The sequence below is a fragment of the Ambystoma mexicanum genome, chromosome 14 (assembly GCF_040938575.1).
Source record: "Ambystoma mexicanum isolate Mex_15411 chromosome 14, UKY_AmexF1_1, whole genome shotgun sequence".
Classification (NCBI taxonomy): domain Eukaryota; kingdom Metazoa; phylum Chordata; class Amphibia; order Caudata; family Ambystomatidae; genus Ambystoma; species Ambystoma mexicanum.
The window spans coordinates 187,613,033-187,637,389 of record NC_090940.1 but is presented as its reverse complement, the minus strand read 5'-3'; the positions used below and the strand labels follow the sequence as shown (position 1 = coordinate 187,637,389).

Genomic DNA, 24,357 nt, shown 5'->3' with positions numbered 1-24,357 from the left:
GCAAACAAAGCCTGCACCAGTTATTAAAGGTGCAATAACAGATTTCTTTACAGTGAATCCGCACCCAGAAAACAATTCTACCACCATGGACGAGGGGGAGGCGATAAATATTGAGCTACAGGATCAAGAGAATTATGGAGATATTGACAACAACTCTCTACTGGAGCTATGCCTTTCAATGCAAAAATCGATGACACCAGCGGTGATCAAAGCATTACAACCAGCTCCTAGAGATCCTACAGAGGAAGCTACTCAATCCTCGAGAGCTGACTATGAGGTTATCAACACCACCAAATCTAAAAATCCACAATGAATCCGAGCTGGAACTTAGAGAGGTGGACGCAAGAAGCATCACATCTTCTAATCCCACAGACTTGGCTGAACTGCAATCGTCAGTCGCTTCTGTACAATTTGCACTCAAGATCCTGCTAAAAATGTGTGGACGCATATTGGAAACCACACTAAGTCTGCATACACAAAACCCTGCTGATACAAGTACTGTCAGACCATCGAGGGAGAGCTCGGCTCCAAATCCAGCGGCAGCCGAGACAATGGAAAATCTGGAAAAGTCTCCTAACGCAGTCAATACATTTGAAATATTTCAATCCCGTAAACAGAGGAGATTAGCCAAAAGAGCAGCAACGCGAAAGAAGGATCGTGAGGGGATACCTCCTGTATTAGAGACTGATACATTAGGGAAGAACAATAAAAAAATCAAAGAAACCAACCTTAGGCGGGGGCAGACGTAAGAAGCAGCAAGCAGGTTACTTAACAAGCTGGGTACTGTCTGATGATGATGGGGACTATGAAATAGAAGGTGGAACCACACCTATATCTGTTATAGCTGATACAGAGCAGCCTGAGGAGTCTCACATAACTGGTGGTGAAGGCAACATTCTAGCCGACAGAAATCAAAGCAGAATGGATCCTGTGGACAACTCTAAGAACAAGGAGGTACCGCCCAAAGAGAACAGGATATGCCTCATTAAAAATCTGTACCAGCAAAGTGAGAACAGCTGGCTTTCCAGATCTGAGTTAATGACTAGATTTCATGCAGTTCCTCAACTGCGGGTACTAAGATCAGATGACTTCGAATTTGTTGAGCCTCTGCAAGTCATCAATGCTAATGTCTCCGCCATTCATTGTAAGTTTATTTCCTCCGCACAATTGATACGCAATTACAAAGAAAGTCTCCGAGATGTCGACATCGAAGTGGATGCCGATCCAGATAAGGAGGATCCTAAGTGGCCACGCAATGTCTTCCCAGTGACAAAAGAAACTACCGATGGATTCCCCAAACTGAAAAGGGATCAGGTAGCGATAGCTGATGTCCAGAATGTGCTAACCTGGCTAGCATCAGCACTACCAAAGGTGGTGAGCTCGAATTGAATCCCCTCACTAGTATCCTGGAATTGTAGAGGATTCAAGCATTTATTCGCCCCGGCAGGTTCTCTTCAGCTTCTAACCGAAAGTATTTGCATTTGCCTGCAAGAGACCTGGATAAGGGCACCTATAATACTTAATGGCTATTCTATTTACCAATCATTTGCGATGAAAGGAAGGAGAGGGAGACCTTATGGAGGACTGATTATAGGTATCAGAAATACGGTTAAATCCAGACAGCTGGAGACAGTAGCCAGCGACAAAGTGATTGCAGTGGAAATGGAGAGTATAAGTGATGGATGTAAAGAAAATATGCTCATCATTAACCTCTATAGTCCACCTTATGGAAATAAAGCTGAATCCCTCCAAGAAGCAATTCATGAATTAATAGCGGCATGGGTGACTGTGCCGACTAACAATCTGATAATTATTGCTGGGGACTTTAATTGTCATATATCAGGCACAGCAGGTACCACAACCTATCCCTTTTTGAATCCAATAAACAATATGAAACACAAAATCACAGATCCAATTGGCGCCTCTTGGCAGACCGTTTTCAATGAATGGGAAATGGAGTTGATTAATGGCAGAACTCCTAGCGATAACCCAGGAAACTACACCTGGCATAGTGGGAAAGCAAAAAGTACCCTGGACTATATATTTGTGAGCCCCCAGATGGCCCTGAAAGTAAGAGATTTGAAGATCACCTCAAACGATTGGAGCGATTATTCTACCTTGATGTTAAAGTTTACCATTGGCCTGCCTACCATACATACTAAACCCCTGGGGGATATGTTAACTAACCACTCGGGTACCCGAATATGCTGGTCTGATAAAAACATCAACGCGGCTGGAAGCATGGTGCAAACGGCGGATGATAACATACTGTCCCAGCTCCAAAACATGTCCATAAATGAGATAGAACATTGGGCCGCCACATTTTCCTCTACACACGCGACATCTCCCACAAACCAAATAGCGACAGATGTTAAAACATCAGTAATATACGACAAAAGCATAAGAGATGCTAAACGCAGGTTAAGAGCAGAAATCCGACAAGCCAAATATACCAGTAAATCCTTTGGAGATTACCATGAATTATGCAGAACTCTAAAAAATAAATATAGAACGTGGATTAAAGTAAAAAAACATGAGCAAAAACTTAAGCGATGGCAATTTATGGTTCAAACCATATGCTCCAAAAACACGAGAAGCATATGGTCTCTACTCGGCCAAGCAAGAGGTAGCGGTAGTAAGGATCTGATCAACCCGATAAGTGCAAACAAATGGACAGATTTCCTTATGCGCCGTAATATCCCCAACGATGAGGTGGGCAAGCAGGTAGAAAAAATGACACCAAGATCTGTCCCTTTCAGCATAACAAGTGAACATCTAATCTGTAAAATTAAAAAGCTTAAGTCGTCTAGGGCTCCAGGGCCTAACGGCCTCTCAAATGCTGTGCTGAGGAGTCAGCCGGAATTCTGGGCTAAATTCGCAAGCATATTGTCTGGCAAAGTATTGGCGGATGGGAGAATTCCTAAATCATGGCAACATGCCTATTTAATTCCAATCTTCAAGAGGGGTGACAGGAAGGATCCCTGTAATTTTAGACTACTTTCAATGCTTGACTGCACAGGGAAGCTTTTTGCATCGCTCTTACTGGAGAAATTGGAAGAATGGGCAACCAAAACTGAAATACTTAATACTTTTCAGAGTGGCTTCCGAAGAGGCTATTCCACAATCCACAAGATCATCAATCTAGACACTCTGCGCTCAAAAGCCTTGAGGAAAGGCAATCCTCCATTATATGCCTTGTTTGTAGACTTTAAAGCAGCCTTTGACTCAGTCCGCCGAGAAAAACTGTGGGCAAAACTCGAGCTATTAGGCTGCCCCGAGACCCTTCTGTATTACCTAAAATTATTGCATGAGGACAACACAGTGGCCTGCAGACTTAGTGCTCAGGGTGATTTGACAGCTAGGATTCCACAGAATTGTGGCGTCAAGCAGGGATGCGTGACGGCCCCATTTCTGTACAATCTGTTTACATATGACCTTCCAGGTGCAATCTTTTTTTTTTTTTTAAATATATTTTTATTGTTTTTTCCAAGAAAACATACAACCAGTATCATCAACACGACAATCAATTAAATATCCTCAATAATTTCCCATTCCCTCCCTCCCCAAGTGAACCCGGACCGGGGTTGTGCAGTCTGCTGCTGGCATTAGGGTGAGCCCGGGCTGTCCGGGTCCTCGCCTGAGGTGCTGGCTTCCTTAGGACTGAACAGGGCCGTCGTGAGGGCAATCCACTGCAGGAGGTCCTCCGAGTCATTTATTTTTTGCTGTCTCTGCGCCAGCTCCCAGGCCCCGGTTTCAGCCACAGTCCATCTGCGAAGGTCCTCCCACCATGTTACAAGTTTAGGGGCCCTGGGACACTTCGAGGCCATTGCGATGCGCCTTTTTGCGAGGATGTACATCAAGTCTTTGAGCCTGTTGAGAGGTTTGTTTTTTTTCCCTCGTGGGTACGAGCCCAATAGACATGCCTTGGGGGATTGCACGTCTAGCGTTATGTCCTCCTCTGCTACCTTGGTCTGAATTTGCGACCAGAAGGTTCGTATGTTCGGGCAGGCCCAAAACATGTGGGTCAGGGAGGCCGCGGGTTCTTGGCACTTGGGGCACCGCACCACACCAGCGCCATTGAATCTCGAGATGACAGCTGGGGTAAGGTAGGCCCTATGGATGATGTAAAATTGGATAAGCTGGAATCGGGCATTCCTAGAAACCTTTTTGTGATAGTGTGTTATTGTTTCCCACTCCGTGTCGCCGAATAGTGTGTTCAGCTCGGCCTCCCATTTGCTCTTGCATGTGAGTTCGCTATGTGTGGTGTTGTCAATTAGGATCTCATAAAGCCTAGAGGTTTCGTGTCCCCCTTCTGCCACACCTATCAGGTTCTCTATGGCCTCGTGTCCGGCGCATTGGGATTCTGCATCCGGCCATCGCCTCCTAAGTCTGTCCAGCACCGCCCCGTATAGAAGGAACTGACCCAGTGGGACCCCAGTCAATTCGTGCAGCTCGGGAAATGTGTGGATGCCCTGGTCGTCCACCAGATCGCCCAGAGTGGCGACGCCGGAGGGTTCCCATATGTTCCGGATCGCCTTCCAGTCTTCCGGCCTAGTGGACATGATGGCGGCTATAGGGATCTGTGGGGAGTAGGGGTCGGACAGCTTGACCAACTTGCAGGCCCGACTCCAAATTTGAGTGCCTAGGCGGATGAGGTGCGCGTCCAGCATTTTGGGCATTGGTCCGATCCAGAGGAGGTCCCTGAGCAGCCATGGTGCGTCTGGGGGCTGCAATAGGCGTGTATCCGTCATGGCATCATCAGCCATCCACTGGATCACGTGCTTAAGCTGGGCCGCTATGTAGTAGAGCTCAAAGTTAGGGGTGTTCAGGCCTCCCCTCTCGTACGGTCTTTGAGTAATGTCTAGGGCAACTCTGTGCCTCTCCTCCCGCCATAAGAGTTTCCTACATAGCATGGCCAGGTCTTTGAAAAAACGCTGGGGGATGTTGTAGGGGACGTTGGTGAAGAAATGTAGGAGACGGGGGAGTGCTACCATTTTAAGGAGTCCCGCCCTACCAGCCATCGAAAGGGGCAATTTGCACCATAGGTCGATTGATTTAGCCAGTCCCTCCTTAGCCCTGCCCGTGTTCAGAACATGTTCGGTCTCAGGGTCCCGGTGGATCACGACGCCCAGATATTTGAACGTAGTGGGTTCCCATTTAAGGGCCAGAGGGGGGAGGTGTTCTTCCTTGGTTCCACTAAGTGCAGCCAGGGGGAATAAGCAAGACTTGCTGTGGTTAATCTGGACCCCTGTGCATCTGTGGAACCCGTCTAGGGTTTCCAGGATGTAGGGGAGAAGGTGTTCGGGATCCCTCAGGTAGAGGAGCATGTCATCCGCATACATGGAGACAAGGTGGTTCACACCATTTATCGTTATTCCCCCGTCACCGTATTCCTGCCTAAGGTATGCTGCCACTGGTTCAATCGCTAAGATGTAAAGTAGAGGGGATAGGGGGCACCCTTGCCGAGTGCCCCTGGCCAGGCTCCATTTTTCAGAAAAGGTGTTGTTGGTACGCACTCTGGCGGTGGGGTTGGTGTAAATGAGTTTGACCCAGTTCAAGAAAGCCGTTCCGATCCCCATCTTTGCTAAGGTGGCATAAAGCCATGTCCATCGGACCGAATCAAAGGCCTTAGAGGCGTCGAGGGACACAACTGCATATTTACCGGGCATGCCGTTTGTGCTGTGTATCACGTGGTGCAGCCTTCGCAGGTTCTCGGACATAGAGCGACCCTGCATGTAGCCCGTCTGATCCTGGTGTATGAGGTACGGGACGGCTGCACGAAGCCTTCTGGCCAGTAATGCGGTGAGGATTTTGTTGTCTACATTCAACATGGATAGTGGGCGGTATGAGCCGCAGTCAGAGCTGTCCTTGTCGGGCTTAAGTAAGGGGATGATGGTGGCTTCAGTCATGGTGTCGGGGAGGTGGCCTATGTCATACGCCTCGTTATATACTTTGGACAACAGGGGGGCCAGTATGTCCTCATAGGCCTTATAAAATTCGCTCGGGAGACCGTCCGGTCCCGGCGTTTTACCCGAGGGCAATGACCTAATGGTGGCTGTGACCTCGTCGGGGGTGACGGGGGCTCCGAGGGGATCTGCCAAGTGGTCCTCCAGGCGTGGGAGCCAGATGGCGTCTAGGGCGTCTTCGATCGCGTGGTCAGGGGGCGGGGCTGGATCGGAGTAAAGGGTTTGGTAATATTGTTTGAACACTGCGTTGATACCCACTTGCGTGTGGAGGGTCAGGCCGTCTGTATTACGAATGGAGCAAATGGGGTATTTGGGGGTTTCTCGTTTATAAAGCCATGCAAGAAGCTTCCCGGGTTTATCGCCCAGGGCATGATTCCTCTCCGTGAATTTTGTATAGCTCAACTTCCCCAGCGTCTCCCAGTGTGTTAGGCATGTTTGTTTAAGATCAATCATCTTTTGCAGGTGGGCGGGATCAGGGGACGGGGTGGCTTCGAGATCTTGGAGTTCAGTCTCAGCGTGCGCTAGCAGGGACGTGACGGATTTTAGGGCCCCTCCAGCCGCGGCTATCATTTCCCCCCTAGTTACCACCTTGTAGGCTTCCCAGGCTGTGCCTAAGTATCTGACGCTATCAATGTTGGTCTGCCAGTAATGTGTGGAACCCTCCCTGATTTGTTCGCTGAAGGCTTTGTCTAACAGCGCTTCGCTCCTCAATTTCCACGTGGGGATGGGGGGCCTGGGCGTCGTGGTCACCCACGAGGTCATCAAAGGGGAGTGGTCTGAAAGTACCCTGGCTAGGTACTGCGTGTCCTCAAATCCCGCCACGTGCTCTTCGCTAATGAACAGGCAGTCTATCCTGGTATGGACCTTATGTGGGGGGGGAGTAAAAGGAGTAGCCTCTGGTTTCGGGGTTTTGCACTCTCCACAGGTCTTTCAGGGCATATTGCTGCGTGAGGGCGTTCAATATCTTGGCGGGTGGGGAGGGGTCCCCATGTTTACCATCCGACCTGTCTATGCGAGGGTTCAGGGTACAGTTGTTGTCACCTCCCCATATCGTTATGCATTCATTACTCGGGGTCAGCCGAGCGTACAGCGAACGAAAGAAAACAGTGGCATCATGATTCGGGGCATAGGTGCAAATCAGGCGGACGTCCCGCCCCTCTATGGTGCCCTGAACCAGGGCCATCCTACCTTCATTGTCCGTTTTGGTGTGGGTCAGCTTGACTGGGACAGAGGGGGCGATCCATATCAAGACGCCTCTGGCGTAGGTGGAGTAGGGGGAGCCCACTAGGGTGCCCCGCCAGACCTTGGCCAACGCTGCAAGCTTAGGGCCACATAAGTGGGTCTCCTGAAGGAGGGCGATTCCGACCCTGTGGCGTTTCATGTAGGCGTGGATGCGGCGCTGTTTGATATAGCTGTTTAGCCCCCTGACGTTCCAGGACATGACTCTGATCCTCTCAGCCATGGTCTGTGTGTGGTCGTGCGGCTGTGGGAAGCGTGAGGTTGAGGGGTTTGACGAACTTGGTCGTCCTGGTTGCAATTCCGCTGCGCTTGGTCCCGGTCCGGTTTGTGTCCAATTCAAACTGCGATCCCAACTTGGGGTTCAAACCCCCACAAACAACAACGTCTAACTTAACAAAAAACACAACTTCAAACATAACACGTCTAGCGAGGTTGCCCTTGCTCTGACATCCCCGTTTCTGCCCCATCAGACCAGGGTCTTCCGGTGCCCTACGGGCGGGTGAACTCACCCAAAGTATCCTGGGGATAGGAAAGGGGCTGCCTCCGAAGGTGTTGTCAGGAGGTGCGCCACGACCGGCGCGGCTCCGGTTCCATCAGTGTCGCCACGTCTATTGTCATATGAATGTACGATCGGCGACTGCAGTCAATGAGTGGAGAAGTTCCTTTGTTGCGGGCGGCTAGGGCCCGCGCTGCTTCCGTTCGATGTCCGGGATCTGTTCTCTGTCCATCCATTCGCAGGCCTCTGCTGGGTTATCAAATAAGTGGGCCTTGTTGTTGCGCAGGACCTTGAGTCTAGCCGGGTAGAGGAGTAGATAGCGCAGGCCTGCTTCCTTGAGTCTCGCCTTGGTGTGGTGGAACTGGGCCCTGCTCCTTTGAACCTGCAGGGTGTAGTCAGGGTAGATTGCTATCTTTGCGGCGTCCCTCTGTATGGATCCGCCCATCCTGGTGAAGGCCAAAATGGATTCCCTGTCCCTATAGTTGAGGACTTTGGCTATTATGGGTCTTGGTGGGGTCCCCGGTGGGGGCCTCCTGGCTAAGGAGCGATGGGCTCTTTCAATAGTGAAGCCCTGCGACAGTTTCCCGGCCCCAATTTCCTGTATGAGCAGGTTCTCGACGTAGTTAGTAGGGTCGTTGCCCTCGATGCCCTCGGGCAGGCCGATAATTCTGATATTGTTTCTGCGGGCCCTTCCTTCGGCCTCCTCAGCCCTGTCCTCTAGGTTCTTCACTTTCTGCGCCAAAATGTCTACATCCTTTAAAAGTTGAGTTTTGGCATCGGTATTGTCTCGGACTTGGATCTCGAGAGCGTCCGTTCTGCCGGTGATAGAGCGCACATCCTGCCTCAGTAAATTCAGGTCGATCGCAACCGCATCAATCTTGTCCTCCATGGTTTTCTGGAGTGTCTTGATGGCCTCTAGCAGTTGGGAGTTGGCTGGCTCGGGTCTCGCGGCGCCCGGCACCTCCACAGGGGCAGAAGCCTCCGCGGGTCCGATCGCTCCAGCGGCCGCGAAGGACTCCATGGTAGTTTGGCGGTGTCTGCTTCGGGCGCCCTTAGTGGTCATGTCCTATCTTCGTGGTCCGTCAGGCCTCGGCAGGCACTACACAGTCTGTGTCCGATGGCGCCGTGCTGGGGATACTTCGTGGGGGGGGTTGTGCGTCGGCCGCCCGCCGGGCTACGCCAGTGGGCCGCTCAGCAGGGCCCGGTGAGGGTGTAGTTCAGGCCGCATCAGGCGCTCCCCCCTCCGTCTCCTCGCTGCTCTTCTTCGGGACACAGGAGCACAAGTCTCAGCTTAGGCAATCTCTGCCACTTCAGATCGAGTTCCATAAAGGCTGGCCCCTTGCGGGTTCCTCCCGGTCGGTCACAGGGCTCCGCTACAGCGTCAGGCTGGGCATCATCATGGCCGCCATTTTCTGTCCTCGTACGACGTTCCGTTTCTTTTCGATGGTGCGGGCCCTCAGAGGGTCGTGAGGCTCCCAAACTTCGTCAACAGGCGGAACACTCCTTCACACGACCTATATTCTGTTTTCAAGTGGCTGCAGTCAAGTTTAAGCGGTAGTTGGTGGCGGATCCATAATCGTATCGAGCGGAGCTGCGCCGAACACGTCCTTCCTACATGGCGGTTAGCCACGCCCCTTCCAGGTGCAATCTTAAGCGAAAATAACTGCTCTCCCGTAGTCGGCACTATCCATTGCGCAGTGTTAGCGTATGCAGATGATTTGATAATTATGGATCATACTTTCAGCGGTCTACGGAGGTCCGCTTTGAAGTTATGGGAATATGCTGCAAATAACGACCTAAATATCAATCAGGAGAAAACTCAGGTGATGGTCTTTTCAAATAAGAAGATTGCACGACCCAGATTAATACTGCATGGAACAGAAATTAAATATACCCAGCAATACAAATATCTTGGGGTCGAAATTGATGCTAAACTGGGCTATAACACCTGCATCCAAATGAGGAAAAATCGGGCAGCTCAAGTAACGTCGTTGATCAGCCAATTTGCACGACAGAACTGTGGAATGTCTATGTGGAATCCGTCAAATCTATACACAGGTTCTAATGCCTATGATCGTTTACGGCTGGAAGCGCTACTGCAAATGGACCTAAGCTGGCTGCAAGTGATAGAGGGGAAGTTCTGGAAAAGAATCCTAGGCCTCCCTCAATCTATCCCAATGGCATTGTTAAGATTGGAAGTTGGGGTCTCCTCCCTAAGGTCCATTGTCCTGAAAAGGAGAGCAGAACTGTATTTAAAGATATCTAAACAACCAGAATCTCGGCTATTAAATGAATATGGCATGGAAATTACAAAAGAAACCACCAAATGCCATTTGAAAAAAGAGACTGAAGCCCTCCTGAGGACAATATGCTGGACCATGAGTGGAGAGAAGTTCAATGATCCTCAAAAAAAAGCTCTATCCAAAAAAATTGATCTTTGGGATTGGCTAGAAAATTACGCACATCTCGAGAAGCTTCCAAAATATAAATTCATACATTACATGCTCTACCCATTCAAGCAAATGCAGCCATATTTAACCCTTAGTCCTTCTAGTAGACTCAGACGATTTCTACTCTCATTGAGGGTTGATAATCTGCCGCTGCTGACCAATAAAAGCAAGTATAACGGCTTATCTTCTACAGAGAGATACTGTAGACTCTGCAAGGACAAGAGATGTAAAGAAACAGCTAATCATGTCCTAACTAGTTGTGTAAATATGATGGACACTTACTTAGCAAATTACGGCAACTTTGTCCATGATATGGAGTTTGTAGGGGAAGTTGATTTTTGGCACCGCCTCACAAACACTCAAAGTAAGCAGCTGCAGATTGCCATCTTTAGAGTATGGTTGGAAATTGAAAGAACTCTGAACATCTCTGTATGAACCTGTTTAACACCATGGCATTGATTTCTGCAGAGACTTATGATCCTTTGTTCCATATACCTCAGTATGGGTAATCGCTATTAGTGTTTAAAGATCAGAAGAATAGCAAGAGCTATAAATGTTAAATTATGATGAGCTTAATGGTAACTCAAATATCCTTTAGTTGTCAGTAATAATATGTAACAAGTAATAGGTTTCTCTTTTATTTTTTCTCCTTATGCGGTTTTCTTTCATTAGTTTTATATTTTATAATGCATTTATATTTGATCTTATATAATTTATAAATATGTGAAAAGTTTAAATATAAACTGTAACACATTATTAATAAATAAATAAATTAATATCTGTAAGTCAGCCATAGTCATATATTGGGTCGTAGTCCTATTTAAAAGGACATCGAGTGAGGTACCATCACGGTAAAAGAGTGACCTAAATTCATACCTTCACATTGTTTTACTGACAAAGCTGCAGCTGCTACTGCGCGCAAACATTTATGCAAAGCACATGTAACAGGGACTAATGTGGAGGAAAAATAGCTGCACGGTCTATTTCTTCCTCCATATTCCTATGTCAAAACAGCCAAAGCACATCCATCAATTTCATGCACAAACAAAACAAATTCCTTGTTATAATCCAAAGTCCATAAAACGGGAGCAGAACCAAGTGCTGTGCGCAGCAAAACAAATGCCTCTTGATGTTCAACAGTCCATGGCACTGGAGCCTGTACATGTTTAGTCTTGAGTTGTATCAAAGGTTTGACAATGAGCGGGAAATTGGGTATTCATGGTCTACAGTAGGAGGCAGCACTTATGAGCTCTCTAACTTGTTTTTGCGTTGTTGGCTGTGGCATTTTAGAAATCGCTTGTATTCTATCAGGTGCTAGTTTCATACCCTATTTAGACAGGAGGTACCCAAGATAAGCTACCTCATGTCTGCAATACTGAAATTTCTTCAAAGAAGCTTTAGGACCATGGCAGGCTAGCTATGACAACAATATAGTGGCATTCTTACAGAGTTCCTTTGTTGGAGCTGCTATAAGTAAATCATCAAATAATGAATCAATGTAACAGATTCAGGCAATTTCAAGGAATCCAACCGTTCCATAAGTGCTCTACTGTATATGCTTGCGCTTTCTGGATGACCTAGTGGTATTCTAGTGAAAATGTACGCTCTCCCACTGAGGGAGAAAGCAAATCCGCTCTCTGAATGTAATGGTATACTAAAAAATGAATGAAGTCAATTACTGAAAAATAGTCTGCCAGTGGCAGTATCATGGTAGGAATGGTAGTGATGTTTGGAACTATTGGAAACTGAGGTACTACAATTTTATTAATCACTCATCAATAACAAGACGGTATGGACCAGTGTCCCCTTTTTTAAAAACAGTTAAAATGGGACTATTACATATACTCCCCATTATTTCTTCTACGATCCCTTGTCTTACTAAGTCTGAGACAACAGTTTCAAGGGCTGAATAACCTTCAGGGGATACCTTGTACTGAGGAATATGTGGATAAATTGCTCACTGTCAAATTTGTATTTTTACTGGGGAAATATCCATAAGACCAACGTTATTATCCGATACTTCCCATGAAGTATCAGGGATGTTATCAACCTTAGGTGGCAAGGGTTTTGCTAAAAAAATGATTCATTTTCGACGGACGTACTGTAATGTGCACTCTGTCTGGTGTACAATAAATAGCAGCACACAATTTTTTCAACACATGTAACCAACACATTTTCTCCATAATTTGTAGTTAATAAGAACAGTATCTCACTAGCTGCTGGTCCTAAAAGGACAAACATTGCACCAATACTTTACCAACTACAGGTGTTCCAGTAAATCCTACTGAAATATTAGTATGCCCACTTAAAGGAATATCTGGAACCTTAGCATGATCTATGGAGCTTTTTTGCGCCCCTGTGTCTACTAGAAATCGATGCTCCGGTCTCCAAACTCTCACATGAACATAGGGTCCTGACTGATCCACAGGGCGGGGATTGGTTCCATTTTCATTTGAGGGCTGTCCTATTCTGAGAAATCCCCAGAGAAATCCTCAATATTATACTGATTAGTGACAAAAGACACTTGGATTATTGAAAACATTGGGGTTAATAGGGACTGTAGTAGTTGGTGCAGGGCCAATTGCTGGCCCAGGTGGTACCCATCCACCTTTACTTCCTACCTGTCCGCTCAGACATCCTCTTCGCCTTCTTTGATACATTGCGCTTCCCCTATTCAATAAGGCTGGACACTGTGCATTCCAGTGGCCCTCCTGTCTGCAATATGCACACTGATTAGGCTCTGGCAGTGAAAATGGCACAAATGGACCAACACCTCTTCCTTTTGAGCCAATGAGCAGCCCTCCCCTCGTTACCTGTTGTACTTGCTGTGTTGTACTTGCTGTATCAACACATTTTGTTTTTATTGATATGGCTAGATAGAATGCAACCTTTCAAAAGATCATAAAACATGCAAGTGTTCAAATTACACTTATTACCAAATTGTGAGCACATTAAAATTAACAAAATGTGTAAAACATTATAGATCTTGACCTTGCGCTGATGTGTCTTATTACAGAAGAAAATTTGCCAGTCAATAAAATACCGCCCAATCAGATAAAATCACTAATACATAGAATTATTTTACAAAATTTAAACGTTTTCCAGAATAATACTGACTGGTAGTTAACAGCGTGCACCATTTAGTCTATTTAATAAAAACAGAAATATGTACCTCTCGGTGAGTATATCTATGAAACACAATGTTTCATTTAAAAAATGATATGTACACTTATTTACACATTTCCCACCTATATCAATATTTGATCACATAATTGGCATTGGTTAGTCGAAGAGAGATTCCAAATATCTAATTGTAGTTAATTTAGCTACCATTCTAGGTGTGTTTAAGATGTTACGCCAAATGTCTATTTGTGACATCGCTGAGTATGCATTATAGAGACCTTTAAAATGAATGTTACGTCTCGAGACTAAGGCAGGACATTCGACTATCAAATGCTGTATGGTCTCTCTTTGAGCTTTGACATTGCTAAATCTGCAGTGATTTTTGTCTTTTGAAATAATGCCGCATCTTGCTAAGATATCTTTTGTCGGCCATAGGTTTAAACGAAATCTTAGATATTGACTTCTAGAATTAGGCGATGGCTATTTATATAAATAGTCAGCCATAATGCGTACATTTTGAAGGTGCGCCATTTTCTCGGGAAGTCATGTACAGATGTCAATAAAAATACTGCCAGAGTATCCAAGACATTTTCTAAACAAGCAACATAGTTTCCATAGATAATTAACATAGCGAAAGAGCACCTAGTTCAAATCGGATTAGGGCAATAGGAGTAGACGTTGGTAAGCATAATACCTTTCACCAAAAGCAAGCGTCTAGTTTATTCCAGAAAGTATAATCTCTTGGTTCCTTTGTCTCAGACCCATAGGTTATGATAAATTCATCAAAAAGTCTTGGCTTGAATGGTTTGGTCTAACTTGGCGACATCTGATCGTAATGAAAGAAAATCAGAATAGCTTCATTCAGTGCATTGAGTCCATTAAGTCGCGTCTCACCAGGTGCAGGGTTTAGCCAAGTGAAAGACCCCTTGAGAAACAATGTGAAGTATGAATAACCCGGAAAGAGACTGTGCCAGATATTTACAGAAAACGATTACTCAAAAATGCCCTTAAAAAAAGATGACACCTCGGGATTCTTAGCAACTTGCGATCAGACGCTTGTATTGGAAACAGCAGGGATTTAACCAGTTCAATATATGGAGGTCTTATTTTCACATTATGTGACAGGGACATTTAGATGACTTCAAGACCATTAGCCCCGATTTGAAAAAGGTCCTTGGAGGACCGAAACACGTGTCATCTTTAAGGGCATTTTTGAGTAATAAACGTTTTCTGTAAATATCTGGACCAGTCTCTTTCCGGGTTATTCATACTTCCCATAGGTTATGATAGCCACCACTTTTTGTTGTTAATATGTTATTATATGTCTGCATGTACATTTTCCAAATTTATATAGGAGGGCCTTTGCTTGTGATGCAAGAGTTGTTAGTTTAGAATCAAGACTGAGTAAGTATAACTTATCATCGTTGATTATTAAAGGACAAACCTAAATATTTATACTGTTGAACTACTGAGAGTTTACTCTCTTGGAGTATCCAAGCGAAAGCTCTTGATTTCCTTCTTGATAATTCCACACATTCTAAAATTTGAGTTTTTTCTAAGTTAATCAACAGGTTATTCTTTTGCGTGTATGCATCTAATTTGTCTAACAACTTTTGCAGACCCCTTGGTGTTTGCGATAAAAGCACGAGGTTGTCCGCGTACAGTAGCGTCCCTAGTTTGGGAGCATCCTAGATGACATCTAAAAAGCTTTCTCCTTTGTCTAAAATGAATACATTAAATAAGGTGGAGGCCAATATGCAGCCTTGTTTTAGGCCACGCTTTGTCACAAAGGGAGCCGTAAGTAGTCCTATATATATAGTCTTACTTGCATTGATGTATCCGTATGCAACAAATCAATAAGTGTTAAAAGAGGAAGAGCACTGATACGAGGGTAGTTTCTTGTTTAATAGCAGTCATTCAATGCAGTCGAATGTGACTCGGAAATCCACAAAGGCCAGATATAGTGGTCGATTCTGAGTGAAGAAGAGGGACTTAATTATGTTTATAGTTATGATGTTTATCGATGTGCCCAGCCCAGCAACAAAACCTGTTAGGAATGGGGCTCTTGTTTGCAGTTAACGATCAGGCATTCAAATTTCTCAACATTATGAGAGTACATATTTTCCCAGGGGCGTCTAGAAGGGCCATCGGCCTACAATTTCCAGGATCTTGCCGATCGCCCTGCTTGAACACTGGCAGAATGATTGAATGACTCCACGATCGAGGAATTGGTTGCTTATAATTGATGTAAGAAAATACATTGAATAGAATCATTCCCCATGCTTCTGGGTGTTGTTTTAGCATGTGATTCGAAAGACCATCAGGTCCAGGCGCCTTTGACCGACTTGCCTTGGTTATAAAGAACAAAATGTCCTCTCTATTAAATTCCAAATGAAATATTCTTGCCCATGCTTCTGGGTTATACTTGTTTTGCACAGATTGTGGAAATGCCTACAGTTTAGATAAATGGGATATCCAACATTGTTCATTGACACCATTAATTTGGATTGCAAGTTGGGGGATCAGCTGTCACATGGTTCAGAAATGCCCAAGTTTGGGCTGAGTTTTTATTGTGCATCATTCTCAACATCGATTCACCATCCCTTTGAAACATTAGAGACTTCCGAACTCGCAACCAATTTTTGTATCTCAATTTGATTTTATTGAGAGCAGAGCATCTCAAAGTTGCAGATAACTGCAACATCAGATGTGTTTCTTGTCGATAGTGTTTTTTTCTTTCTTTTAAGTCAGGATCAGAAGCATGTGACATTGTGATATTTTTGTGGTGTTCTCATGGGATTGGTATAGCTGTAACAAGTCAAGATAGTCTATACTCTGAGTCCTAGAGAGAGAGGATGACTTTATAAATGCTGTAATCAAGGATTCATTAAATTCATCCAATAGTTCTTCCGACCATTGGGATCTGTTATGAGCATTATTATGAAATTTCCTTGAGTTTTATTATGAGTAATAGAGTTCTGTTGACCATCAATGGTCCAGTTAAGAGTCAGCATTTCATTTTCACTCTGTATAGAAGAGATTATCTGGAGCTGTGATGACATAAGGTCGAATATACATAGACAGTCAATAATTGCACTTGAAGTGCCTCTTTTCCATGTTCTGTGCGGTGGTATATTGTTTGGTAAGGCACCATTTAACATGATTAAGTTTCTAGATTTAGTTAAGTGATTCCACTGCAACAGCCTTTGATTGTCTTGGGGTTTTGAATTATTTAAGCAGTGCACGTTTAAATTGCCTGCTAAAATAACATGTGAAATATGAGACGTCAAGTTGATGGTGTCCAATAACCCATTAATATCTTTAAGAAATAAATCATCCGTTACGCCCATCAGGTTCCAATAAATGTGGATTACAGCATAGGTAGTTTGTTGGATAGTCAGCTTTGTGAACTGTGTATATAGATTTGGAGTAGCCCACGGCTCCATTGTGATCTCAGAGCCAATTCTAGTAGCAATCATCAGCCCTGACATTGGCCGTTCTTTGGTGGCTCGTTTGGCGGGATGTAATAGGATGTCAATTATTCCATGATGGAGTGGTGGTTAACCAGGTTTCTTGCAATATTACTATATCATAGTGTTCTAGAACATTTTCAGAGTTGTTCAGTAAATGATTAGAGCCTCTAATGTTCCCACTTACTAAAGAGATGGTTTTCTGCTTCAGGCTATGCTCTAGTTATGTTGTTCTACTACCACAATTACAAGATGTATGATTTTTGCTATACATTACTTTATCATTTGGGTCTGCCAGTTTGCGAGTATGATGGTTTTGATGGTTGCAGAGAGATTATGCTTGTGCTGCGAGAATCTCTGGTTATCTTTCTGTAAAATAGTTCAAAACCCAATTCAAAAAGTTTGACTTTGACCATATGGTATTTAATACCACTCTCGATGTGAGCCATATTCTTGCCACACCCAAATCTTTCTCATGTATAAATTCTACTTGATCAAGGTCGACGGGGGCAGCTAAATGGGGGCTAACGGGGGTACCCAATCCCCCAGCTATTATATGGCAGTCCAACTAACAAACTCCCTGGTGTGGACCAACTCCACAGATCCCCCTAAATGGGTCAAGATCGAACAAGCCAGAAGCTTGATCCCGCTTTGCAACTTGTTACACACTTCAGCGGCAACTCGCAGGCAATGGCGGACAATCCCATCATCAACGAGGCCCACCCTGAAGATCTGGGATAGCGGACTACAAAAGAAAAAGATCCCCAGGGGGCTAGGACTCCTCTTGGCTTTTGTTGAGAAATAGATCAGGTGTGTGAGATACATTTTGAGAATCTTCCCGAGACAAAAAGCAGGAGCCACTGGATTCCAAATCGATGATCACAGAATCATTTAGAGTGTTAGGAGTGCAAAATAAGGGTGCTACACAGTTAGCAGCTTTACTCGCAATTTCCTCATCTTGATCAAATAATAATTAAGCCGTTAGAGCATTTTGCAATACAAGGCTGTCTGTCAGCGAAGCCTTGTACGAAATTGAAATACTTGAGTGTGGAGTTTCATTGCGGTTAACTCGTGTGTTCATATTAGCATCAGATCCAGACGAATGTTGCTGGGAGTCATGAGTTAAGGTACTTGTACTCTTCGCAGGTAGGCAGGACGCACTCTGTCCTATTAGACAGCGCAGAATCAGATGCGAGTGCACTGATAGGTCTGGTAGGACAGGTTTTAAAAGATGCAACGGTGTTGAAGCCAGCACTAATAATGGTGGACTTAGCACTTGTGTTTCTCTCTTGACAGTATGTTTGTATATCAGCGATCTTTGGCTGTTTTTGATTAATAGCGGACACAGCATTAGGTGTTTGTATGGTCAAAGTCGAACGAGTGGATATTATTGCTCGACTCCGTGGTGTGCTTTCCGAGAACTTACATTTGTTACTCCAAACTTGATAAGCAAGTGCAGCCAGCATATTGGTTTTTAACGCGTACGGCCCGCGTTGCATTTGCCACTGAGCAACCTGCACTTTGTGGGGCAACGCTTGATCGAGATACCTGCTTACCTCATACCGTGTACCGCTGTGCCGTGGCGAAGCAGCAAAGCAGCACTTCCTCAATACTTTGCCCCGGTTTGTGCACGTGCTGGCTCTTGTAGCTTTTTTAAAAAGGTGGCGTGGCTTAAAACATGTAGCAGGTAAAATAAAGTAAAATATACCCAAGCAAAAAGGATAGTATGAAATACGATTAATATGGTGATTAGAAATGTTGGTAAAGTCCAAATATTGTTGACTAAAGTCTTTGGAGGCAATATTACGCTGGTTAGCAATAGAGTCTCTGCAAAAGATCCAAGGAGAAAGCGGGAGAGCGGCAAAACGGCACTTCCTCGGTACTCCAGTGCGCACGCCGGGGCAAAGTACAGAGTAACACTCTTGTTTTAAGATCCACTCTCTTTCTTTTCTGCTTTCTCTTTCTCCACATTTACTCTACTTTCATAAAATTGAGCCATATGCAAAATGTCTGATGGGGTTTTAGTCTGCCAAGCACACACTGACTGCATTACAAGAACGCTAATTTCAGGTAACAATTGTCAAACTAATTTATCTACAAATAATTGTTTCCACACCGACAGTCATTTCTTGTCCTGAAAATCAATACATACTTGTTGAAACTTTAAAACATTCTGTTACCCTTTTAGTTTAATTCTGGACACATGCAGCCATCTTATTCCAATTAATCTTTTTCTCGGAACGTTAAGCACTGCCGGAGCGGGCCTTTTGCCATTTGTCCTGTTAGCGTCAAGCTGAAAAAGTGCATCCCACGTCCTTCCCAAAGTTGCAGGGTCAGTGACATTTCTAATTGGTGTCCAAATATCTGATGGCAAAATTACTGAGAACAACATTTCCAAACCCCTACTGGTAAAGACAGAGGTATTTAAAACAGCTTCCAATTCTTTATAAAACCCTGTGGGATGTTTCCAAATATCAGGGATGGTCCGTTTTAATGCATTTAATTCTTGCCTGGGAAAGGGTACGTGAACAAATTGGGTATCATATTTAGCAGGCTGCATAATTGGTTTCCCTTGATTATCAGAAGGCTTCCTTGAGCATCAAGTGTAGCCTGCTGTGGTATATAAACAGGCGGAACGTCTTGCAGGGAGCTGGCAACTAGGTAGTATTAGTGATTTTAAAAGTGCCATTAAGTGAATGAGTAGCTCAGGGCTACTCGTTATGGATGCATTATCTATTATATGTTTCTCAGCAGATTTCTCTAACTCTCCTTGCTCATTCTGTTGCATTATTGCATCCAACATTACTTTCATAGATTGCATCTGCATCTGGGCAACATACTGACAAAGGGTATTGCAAATGACTGAAAAAGGGATCAAAGTGGTGGCCCATCTAAGAGCGGCATGCGTAATTAATTCTTCATCTGACACACGAAATTCTTTACATGTTGTGATAATTACAGGCTGTTGAACATATTTAGAAGTATTAGTTTCCGTTTCTAAACCCAATCCAGCTTTCTCTATTCATTTCATTCAAAATCTCCCAAAGCCTTTTGATGTGCAAAAGGGCATCCTTCTCTGTATGACAAGAGAAGGCAGCTAAATTGAAATCTTGCAATTCCCTAGCAACTGCTGAAGGTAATCTTTGTTCCCACTGAATTTGAATCTCATCACCCAGACATTCTAACAAAATAGGTTGCTCAGGACCTTGGGTCTCAAGAACCTCCTCAACCACATTCTGTCTGACTGCGCTAAATACTAAGCGAACAGCCTGCTCCCTTAATGTCCTGCGTTGGAAAGCATTAAAGCGGCTTGTGTATTCCTAAGGAAAGGTAATTTCTGTGCCTTTTCTTTAGTCAACGGGCCATGTACATATTCACTGGGAGGATCTAGGCTGGCATCCGATACAGCATCTTCTTCTTTTGCGGGCGGGCACATTTTGGGGATGAGAGAAAGTGGGAGGAAGTTTAGGGTCCAGGAGCCCCACTACTAACAGGCTCTGTGGTTGACCATACGGAGGAGGAGGGACAGAGGAAAGGAGATGTTGGCGAGGGTTGTTAAGGATCTGTTCCATTACAGGATCTTGAGTAGTAGTAGCACGTATAACTGGATAAATTCCTGTTCTTTGTAGCCGACAATCTCTGTTCATCTCTCTATTATTTTGCTGATATTTTTGTTGATCATGAACCAAAGCTTTATCAGCCTGTGACATATGACTTCAAGCAAATTTTGGTTCGCGTTTGATCCACTGCGTGGCTTCTTTGCGCCAATCACAGATAACAAAGGTGGAGGGTCTAGTCTTATTCTTTAATAAAACAGATTCTAAATGCTGAATAATGGAAACATCAAAAGAGCAATTTTCTGGCTATCGTAAGATAAGCGTATCTTTAGTCTGTGCCATGAACTGTTAAATACAAGAGTCCCTAACCCATATTTGACATACATCTCGTATGCCAGGGTGCGGGTACTCCTGGGGGTGCAGGCTGACCAAATTCTAAGTCATTCGCAAAGCGAACGCAGCAAAGTCCGAACCAACATTTACAAAGTTTACTGGGACCAGGTGTCATAAGAACATTCTGCTTTATGCATATTATATTCTAACAACATTTGTATTCCTAGGATTCTTAGCAAGGGTTAAGTGCACTGAATGTAGAGAGCTATGGCCATCCCTGCACACAGAAGAACAATTCATAACATGGACTACAACCGGGCCAGACCATATCAACTTAACATCAGAAATATCCACCTTGGCCTCGCCCAACATGTACAAGAAACAAATCTCCTGTCTTGCACTGGGCCATGTCTATTACTGCTCCAGCATCCGACTGGGCCTCCCTCTCCACTCTTTTACCATTCTTGGCAAAATCCTTAACTTTGGACCCTCTACAACATTCCCCACTGCTCTTCCACCTCCCTCTCACAGGCTCCCTGTACACAGATCCTCTCTCTTCAAATTCCTTCTCTTTGGCTTGAAATCCATCTATAGACTAGCCTTTCCCCCCGTCTGGTGGTCTCCTCCACCGCCACGCATAACCTAGTCTCCAGCAATTTACTCACATTCGTTTACATCGCAAACCTTGCAACATCCCCTCGATTCCAATCGGTCGTCCTACTTACCTTTCATCACTGGAATGCTCTTGACCCCAGACTCCATTAACATTAGCAACATCCTTGTATTTAAGCCAGCACTTAAACCCAAACTCCTCCTCCTTGAAAGAGGACCACCCCTCTTCAGTTCCATCCCCATGCCCACCTTTAACATCACACGCTCACCTCCATGTTAAGCCTACCATCCACTGCCTGTGTATCCCCCCAGGTCTATTAGTCTATATATGGTCCCCGGCATGGATTATAAATGTTCTCAACAACCAGTTCATTATCCAGACATGCGGCAATGAAAGGCACCTTTTTATGGGTTTCTGTTCGAAACACACTGTTCCAAATAAATGCAACTACAAACACTTGGACCGAAAATAAAGATTTCATTAGCAGGAGCTAAAAGCAGCTCCCTAGAATCATAGTTCATCTAGCAAGCAGGAGCTACCTACCTCTAGAGAGTGAGACACCTGTATATAGCGTGCCACGAAACTAACATTTACATGAGATGTAAACTATAACTCTTGTCCATAACAATGTTCTGCTTATGCCAATTTGTTACTTTTTTCACACAAACCCGTCCCACAGGTTTTAAAGCTTGAATATTCTACCCATAATCCTGCTGTTTTGCTTCCTATCCTTCTAGAAAGGCAAATATTTGGTCCTTTATTTTAATTTGTATCCCCTTTTTATGGGCTTTGCAGGGCTGATGCACTCAACAGTTATCGTTCTGTGAAGGAGTTGAAGCATGTATCGTCGCTAGATTCCCCCTCCCACCCAAGAGTTTCTAGATGAGAGCGGGCTGAAGCAGTACTTGAGGGGCTTTGTCTGCTGGGACAAGGTACGAGGATGAAGAGGAGGGCCCGTTAATATAAGCAGGGGCAGGTGGCAGTGCTGCCCAAATAGTGGGCCCATGCTGGCAGCGTGCATGCTGAGCTACTGCAGATCAGGCATGTCAAATTACTCAACAAAGTCGCTATTGCCAGAGGCAAGTTCTCATGGCGGTTGGCAAAATGAGCTTGCAAAGATAGTACATACAAACAAGCATTGACAAACCCAACATGTCTGGCTTCGGAAGTGTAGATTTTCAAGGTTCATTCACTGACTGGTCTGCACAGTGGCTGCCCCACCACAGTCATCTCCTACAGTGTCCCTTGAAACAAAGGTTTTGAGACATCTGAAGATAGAGCTATGCAGCTAGCTGCACAAGGTATATGCTCAACTAGTAAACTGTCAAGGGAAATGAAGCAGCAAGGAAAGCCACCAGCAAGGCAGAAAAAGTGCCATCATCTAGGAGCACGCCGAGGGTCATGCAGGACAGGGGAGCACATGTGAGGGCCGTGTGTTTAGGGGAGGAGTGGAAGGATTCACACCAATGAATGCATACATTCGTTTCTATGCTGCTCTTACGTCCACACAGTAACCTACATATGTGGGCACTGCAGGGTAAAAAGACGCGCCCCCCTCCTTCTTGTTAATATCCACTGTATGGATAGGTACATGAGTAAATGCACACTAGGGGTCAGGGTCTAGTGCTCCCTGTAACAACATGAAGCTAGGAGGGCTGCACGTCGCTCTACCATTGCCGTGGGAGGATTAAGCAGAGCCAGCTCGCAGGTGCCCATCTCCCCCAATGGATGATCAGGTAGCAAGCTCAGACTTTTGATGCTTTGTTTTTCCATTTACAGAGTGCACTGCAGACTGACAGACACCACGGCATAATTTCAGGGTGCAGGCAAAGTTTTACCAGGCTGGCTGCTCCTCATGGATAGCTAGGACTTTTGAATCCACCAATTTATTTATTTATTTCTTGTAGAGCGCCACATGCCCATGGGCCTCAGGGCGCACAAAAAGAAAACAGACAAAAACAAATGTAAGAAGAGAGATAGAGATAGAGATAGAGAGGCCAGTTAATAAACTGAACATGTGGGTTTTAACAGCTTTTTAAGAGCCTGTTAGTGTGTTGCTAGTCCTAATTGCGAGTGGTAGTGCATTCCATTCTCTGGGAGCCCATACTGGGAAGCTACATCCACCAAATTTTGTCAGCTTCATACGGGGCTGTTTGAGTTTGAAGATCACTAGAGCACAGAGGACGTGCCGGTTTATCAATAAGCAGCTGTTTCTTCAATTAGAAAGGAGCAGTAAAGGACCAGCATTTATGGCAAAAGAGAGGATCTTGTGTGAGATCAGACGTGCAACAGGCAGCCAGTGCAGCGCATTTTTAGAATTGGAAACGTGATCATGTTTGCAAAGGCCAAAGATGGCGCAAACAGCACTGTTCTGGACGAATTTCAAATAATGTATATTGGCCTTGGTGGTCCCTGACAGGAGGCTGTTGCAATAGTCAAGCCTTGAATTAATCAGAGTGGAGGACACTATTGATCTATTTCAGGAAAATATGGGGCCTAATTTGATTAAGGAGTTTAATCACGTACTCACAGGCTACTCGAATGCGAGATACCTGGGTTTTCATATTTAGCTTGGAGTCCAAATAGACATGTTTTGATGCTAGTGGACACCGGTATAGAGGAGTCAGCAATCTTGAAGCTTCTAGAGGAGGTGTCGAGTTCATTCAGATGTTGGGCCGTGGCCACTATAAATGGCTCCATTTTGGTGTCATTGAGAGCCAATGAGTTGGTTATCATCCATGACTGAATGGCACTGTAGACTACGTTGCTGCTATCAGAATCCTGTATGAAGTCCCCGGATAGTTCAAAAATCACTTGGGTATCATCAGCGTAGTTGGTGTACCGGACACCTAGTTGATCAAGCATGTCAAGAAGACATCGTATATAGACATTTAACAGAGATGGAGACGCAGGAGCCCTGTGGTACTCCGGCATTGAGGACATCTGGCCCCGATTGGACCTCCTCCACTGCTCTCTTGATACTCGTAGTCTAAGAAAAGATGCAATCCACTCAGAGGTCTTTTGAGGACAACCAACTAGGCCTTTTAACCTGTCAACAAGAATGGAGTGGTCGACAAGGTCAAAGGCTGCCGAGAAGTCCAGGAGCATCA

General features: G+C 44.9%; 1 protein-coding gene across 3 annotated transcripts in view; it reads right to left on the bottom strand.

The window, feature by feature from the left end:
- Positions 1-24,357, bottom strand: part of DAAM1 (dishevelled associated activator of morphogenesis 1) — an 896,952-nt gene that overhangs the window by 853,927 nt on the left and 18,668 nt on the right. The window lies entirely within an intron of this gene.